The sequence below is a fragment of the Engraulis encrasicolus genome, chromosome 16 (genome assembly GCF_034702125.1).
Source record: "Engraulis encrasicolus isolate BLACKSEA-1 chromosome 16, IST_EnEncr_1.0, whole genome shotgun sequence".
NCBI classification, from domain to species: domain Eukaryota; kingdom Metazoa; phylum Chordata; class Actinopteri; order Clupeiformes; family Engraulidae; genus Engraulis; species Engraulis encrasicolus.
In genome coordinates this window covers 44,552,191-44,559,169 of record NC_085872.1, presented here as the reverse complement: position 1 = coordinate 44,559,169, position 6,979 = coordinate 44,552,191, and positions in this window count along the sequence as shown.

The following is a 6,979-nucleotide window of genomic DNA, read 5'->3' as shown; positions in this document are numbered from 1 at the left end:
GGAGCCATTCGGCAACCCAAAGGTTGCAGGTTCGAGCCCCGCTCGGCCTGTCTCCATCGTTGTGTCCTTGAGCAAGACACATAACCCCAAGTTGCTCCTGGTGGCAGGGTGGTCCTCCTTTTTTTATCATATCAGGCTCTCCAGAGCGCTCCTTAGTGATTAAACCTAGTCACAAGTGTAACATGTCAGGATTCATAAGCGAATCGTACTGAGACCATGTCAGCAAAGGTCTCAGTCCGGTTCACTTCCAAGAGGTCTGGGTACACTTTCGAGCGTTTCGATATGCACAGAAAATGTTGAGTCACAGGTCTGAGTTCACTTAAATGACTGAAAGGGACCAGGTGTAAAAAACCCCATTATGCTCCACATGCATGGTGGCACACATTTAATAGTCTTTTGATTTCATGTTCTGTTCGTCTTAAAAGTCTCAGGGATGCAAAATGAATTTCAGTGAAAACTGACAATAAAGTCTTATCACAGTCATATCATGTCACACACACACACACAGACACAGACACAGACACAGACACAGACACAGACACACACACACACACACACACACACACACACACACACACACACACACACACACACACACACACACATACACATTAGCACGTAAACTTTTCTAATCTGCCTTGTGGTTGACAACTGAAACTGTACTGTGCTGATGTCAAGTCAAGTCAAGTCAAGTCAAGTAGGTTTTATTGTCAATTTCTTTACATGCACTGGTCATACAAAGAATTTGAAATTACATTTCTTGCTTTCCCATACAGACATAGACTAATCTAGGTAAGGACATAGACAGTATAGACATAGACAGTACTTATACATGGACTTAAGACAGTATGGACATAGACAGTGCTCATACAGACATTTAAAGTGCAAGACTGGACAACGGAAGACTTGTAGAGGACATACATTAAGAGGTATTTGTTGTGCTTTTGTGCTTTTCCTAAAAAAAGTCCTTTCTAGCGTTCTGACATGGTAATACTAGTAGCATTTTGAAGAAAATAAATATGCTACTACTATTGTCACATCCTCTTCTAATCACATGCCCCTGACAGTACAAAAAAAGAAGATATTTGGCAGCATTACACGAGGGCCGACACGCCATCTTCATCCCTGACACGCACACATACACATGTGTGCGCGCCCACACACACACACACACAAGTCCTCTCTCACACACACAGACAGTCCTCTGTCACACACACACATGCACGCGCACACACACACACACACACACACGTCACCTTCATTGCATGCCATCTGCCGTGGTGTAATATATGCAGTCAGAGCTTCACAGGCCTTAATCAGAGCACAGCCACCCACTCCCTGCTCTTAAAATTAGTGTTGCACCAATACTGATACCAGTATCGGACGGAGCCCGGATTGGCACTAAAATGGTGGTATCAGTATTGGTATCGGCGAAATAGACAAAACTGCCACCAGCACCCTGCTCTTAAAATGACACTGCTGCCATTGCAACTGTATTGACCACACTAATAAATATCTCTCTCTCTCACACACACACACACACACACACACACACACACACACACACACACACACACACACACACACTGTATACATCAGAGATGTGGACTTGTGACTTGTAACTTGGACTGACTTATGACTTGAATCACAAATGACTCGACTTGAGACTTGACTTGACAATATTAGGAATGACTTGTAACTTGACTCGACTTGTACGCTATTGACTTGAGACTTGACTCGACTTGATAGTTTTAGCTTGCAATGACTTGCAATTGTGCTCCAAGTCAATGAATATATTATTTCTTTGCATTTGTGTGTGAAAAAAAATGCATGAAAGAGAAAATAAACGATTTACCTTTAACCATAATCAAAAACCATGCTAAAAAAATAATTGTGGGTTGCATGGTCACCCAAACAAACATGAAAGCTTGTCTGCAGCCATGCTGTAATGGTTAGGGAGTTGGGCTGAAGATCACATAGTTGCAGGTTTGAATCCCACCCTTGAACCCACCTCTCCCCACATCTCCATCCATGACTGAAGTGCCCTTGAGCAAGGCACCTAACCCCACATAGCTCTAAAGATTGTCACCAATATGTGCGTTGGATAAAAGTAAAATTAAATAAAAGTAATTTAATGAATAATTATAAACCGTGGTAAAACCATGGTTAGTTTTCAGAGTAAAGCCATGGTTCAATTTATAGTTAAACCCAGTAAAACCAAAAACCCATGCCGAACCATGCTCAAAAAACTGAAATCATAGTATACCGTGGTCGATTTTCATAAGGGACATAACTGGCGAAGGGGGGCATGCAAAGCAGTGTGGAGAGGTAATGAATTTATGACCAAAGGTAATTGTTAATATTGCACATAGAATACAAGGTGACTTGTTAATGACTTGGAAAAAATAAGACTTGGACTTGGACTTGACTTGGCTTTGGCACGACTTGGACTTGGACTTGACTTGGTCAAATGTGTCGTTACTTGTGACTCGACTTGATTGGAAGGACTTGAGACTTACTTGCGACTTGCAAATTAGTGACTTGGTCCCATCTCTGGTATACATACAAGAGTGAGTTCATGCACCCAGGCACTGCACACAAACACACACACATATACGCAAGCGCGCACACACATATGCAAGCGTGCGCACGCACACACACAGACACATATATTACACACACACACCTCCCCCCTTTATCTCCTTTCCGCCTGTCTTCCTCCCTATATGTGTAACTATTGCATATGATCTGACATGTGCACAGTCTCACAAAAAAACCCACAATATACTTCACATGTTTTAAGCTGTCTCATGCTGCAGCCATTGCTTCATGTGACATCATGAGCAAATGATAGCTGTGCTTTATAATTATCCATGTTGTCAACAACTAGTAGGTGCTCCAGGATGGCTATTATAGTCTTATGCATGAGCAGGCTAGTTATTATGTTGGCTAACCACAAGATGACAAGAGGATCTGGGGTGCGTTGGTCAGCCATAGAGATGATTATAGGGACACTGGTCACATACAGGCTAGTTCAGTGTTTCTCAACCTTTTTTTAGGTGAGGCACCCTTTCAATTCATGAAATATTTCAAGGCAGCCCAAACCAACAAGCCGTAACATGGCATCGCATCCGATACCACTAAATCTAAAAAAAAGTAACACATTTGGAGACGTTCGAAGTTGCGGCTGACTGGGGCGACTTATATTTATTTTATTTACAATTTAGACAAATATGTATTATATTACATAATTTATTTATCAGCCATGTTTCCGCGGCACCCTTGGGTGCCCCGGCACCCCTGTTGAGAAACACGGGGCTAGTTATATGTTGACTAACCACAAGATGATAGAGGATCTGGTCAGCCAGTGATGAATTTGGCCAAGCAAGCACACGTCACTATTCATCCCTATGAACAGAGGCTAAGCGAAGCAAAAAAAAATATTCAAGTTTAATATCATGTAAATGAGGAGTGAATTTCACCTACAGTGGCCATTCAAATCAACAACATAAATGTTTCAATTGTTTTCATTCGCTGCTGGGGGAAATGGTTCCTTAAGAAAAATGTTTATTTGTGGAGATATAGACCACTTTACTGTTTCTACACAGATGTGACGTAATCCCGCTGCACGCACACTGTTGGAGCAGAATCGACCATGTACCTCACCTGTGCAAAGAAACTAGCCAGATGTGTTTTTTTACTGAAATAAGAAAATGGATGGTCGCGATAACTTCAGATATGAAGTGGGCGCCACAGACACAGGCATTCCTGATGGTGTCCTCAGTCCAGTCGGTACGTTTTATTTCTTGTAACCACAAAGATCTCCTACCGTATGCTTCTGGAACAGCCTATTCCCTCTCGGACTAGCGTAACAAGTGAACTTTTCAGGATCTCTTTTTTTTACAACCGTACACGCTTTAGGATCACAGGTCTTCTCTCTTTTTATTTATTTATTTTTTTACGTATTTTTTGTTTCAGTCTTTATTGTTTTTTGTGACACAGGACAGTGGAGGAGAGACAGGAAGTGAGCTGGGAGAGAGAGATGAGGAAGGACCGGCAAAGGACCCGGACCGGGAACCGAACTCGGGTCGGCCGAGTGGTAAACGTGTGCCCAACCATATCAGCCACGGAAGGGCTAGGTCTTCTCTCTTTATAGGGTCTGCACTGCTTGTATGTGTGTGTGTTTGAGCCAACAATGTGCGTGCAGTCAGTGACGACATAACTTCTAATGGGGTCAATTTGTGTCAGTGTATAGGCTATGTGTGTGTTTTTGTGTCAATGTGTGCGCGCATATAGCGTGTATAGTGAGTAGTAACGTGCACATATTTGTGTATTCACCTACTACATTTGGTTACATACAATATGCAAATAGCGAGTGAACTGAAATGCACCTCCCCCTGATAACATCTCCCCCTGCTGACCTGGAGGGTGCAGTGCGGCGTGTAAGCTGCAAGCTGCATGTGTACAAGTATAAGCTGTAAGCTTGGCAGGGAGAGATAAGACACACACACATAAACACACACACACATACACACTTAATATCACACACACACGCGCATACACACACACACCAGATAAGAGGAGCCTTGCTGATCCCCATTAGGACCTCTGCATGCCGATACCCCACACTACTCCACTCAGGTACACACACACACACACAGACAGACACAGACACACACACATACACACACACACAGACGCACGCACACAAACACCTCTCTTGACCCAAGCTAAAACACACACACACGCTCTTTCTCTCACCCACACCCACACTCCCTACTCCTCTCAGCCTGGGTCGGAGGCCGCTGTTTGCACCGACACTTCCTTTCCTCTTATCACTTCCTCCATTAACAGCGGCAGCACTGTGTGTGTGTGTGTGTGTTTGTGTGCGTGCTCGCGGGTTTTTGTGTGTGTGTGAGAGCGAGAGAGGAGGAATGTGTGTGTGTGTGTGTGTGTTTCTGTATGACGGTACATGCACACAGGGACGGCACGTTTCCTTAACGTCTCCGTGAGCAGTGCGAGTCCGAGAGGTTCGCGGGCTGCCTTGCACACTGCACAGTCAACGTCCATGTTCTATCCGTGGGCAGCAGCCATTCATTTTCAATGGAGCCCGCACATTGAACGTGGACGTCCGTGCAGGAAAATAGACTCAAGTTCTATTTTCAAGGAGCAACGCGGACATGTCCGGGTGGGACAGACATGCGCCACGCTTACACCGTGCTCCTGTGTGCAAGGCATGATTTGGTTTCATGTATTCTAACAGTTTCGGACTGATAACGGACATGCTCTGTGGACGTACTGTGGATGTCCGCGCCATTGGTGTGAATGCAGCGTGAGTGTGTGTTTATGTATGAATGTCTATGTGTAGTGTCTAAGTGTAGTGTGTGTGTTTAACGGGGGTGAGGAGAGGTGTGTGTGTGTCTCCACTACCCCGCTCGTAATGCTGAGTGTGTGTGTCTATGTGTAGTGTGTGTATGTATGTGTGTCTCTGCTGCCCCGGTTGTATTGTTGAGTGTGTGTCTTGAGTGTCTAAGGTGGTATTGCCGAGTGTGCGTGTCTGTGTGTGTGTCTGCTGCCCCGGTGGTATTGTTGAATGTGTGTCTATGTGTGTGTGTGTGTGTGTGTGTGTGTGTGTGTGTCTGTCTGTCTTAGCTGCCCCCGTGGTATTGCTGAGTGTGTGTGTGTGTGTGTGTGTGTGTGTGTGTGTGTGTGTGTGTGTGTGTCTCTGCTGCCCCGGTCGTATTGCTGAGGTGGCAGCACCGGAGAACAGCGGAAGCAGACGAGCATTCAAACACAGGCAGCCCTCTCTGTTGGGCCAAGATAACAAGTGTGTGCGTGTGTGTGTGTGTGTGAGTATGTGTGATCATGGTTTGCTTTCTGTGTGTATCTGTGATTGTGTGTGTGTGTGTGTGTGTGTGTAGTGTATGCGTACGTGCGTGTGTATTTGTGATCATGATTTGTTTTCTGTGTGTATCTGTAAGTGTGTGTGTGTGTGTGTGTATGCGTATGCGTGATCACGGTTTGCTTTCTGTGTGTATCTGTGATTGTGTGTGTGCGTAGTGTATGCATTCGTGCATGCGTATGTGTGATCATGGTTTGTTTTTGGTGTGTATCTGTAATTGTGTGTATGGGTGTGTGTGTGTGTGTGTTCATTTCCTGGTATGTGTACATGCCAATACAATTGTGTGTGTGTGTGTGTGTGAGAGAGAGAGAGTTTGTGTGTGTGATAGAGAAAGGATGTGTGTTTGTGTGAATGTGTGTACCTGTGTAAAATTTCCTCCATCTTGCTCCAAGCTACAGATTAGTACTCTCTCTCTCTCTTACTCACACACACCCACAAACATGTTTGTACCCTATACACACAAACTCAAACACACACATAGGCACACACACTCTCTCTGTCTCTCTCTTCCTCTCCACACCACCACCACCTCCATTTTCTGGGGCTTGTGAGTTTAACTTCACCCTGCCTGTATCCCTCTGCTCCTCCGCCGTATCTAAGAGGACAGCTTCACCGTGACAACCGTCTCCCACGGTGACGGACGCTCCCACCTCTTCCTGCCTCCGCAGCATCTCCAAGTCTTACCACGTCTGCTCACCCGAGTCAAACACACACACACACACACAAGAACACACACACACAGACACAAACTCTCTCTCTCTCTCTCTCTCACACACACACACACACACACAGATACACACACTGTGAGAAAGGGGCATCTCCACCCCCAGCTCATGTCAGGACTGGCCCTCACCAATAAAGATTAAAGAAGACGGAAACTAGGCAATTGAAAATATTGTGAATACGGGTGCGGATTTATTTACAGTGCAGAAGTGAGCATGCAAAATATGAAAACAAACTATAACAGAAATACTTTCTTAGATTTTTTAAATTTTTTTTTGGTCTTTTTGACTTTATTTACGATAGTACAATGAAGATGGTGACAGAAGCGAGTTGGGAGAGAGAGATGTGGAAGGA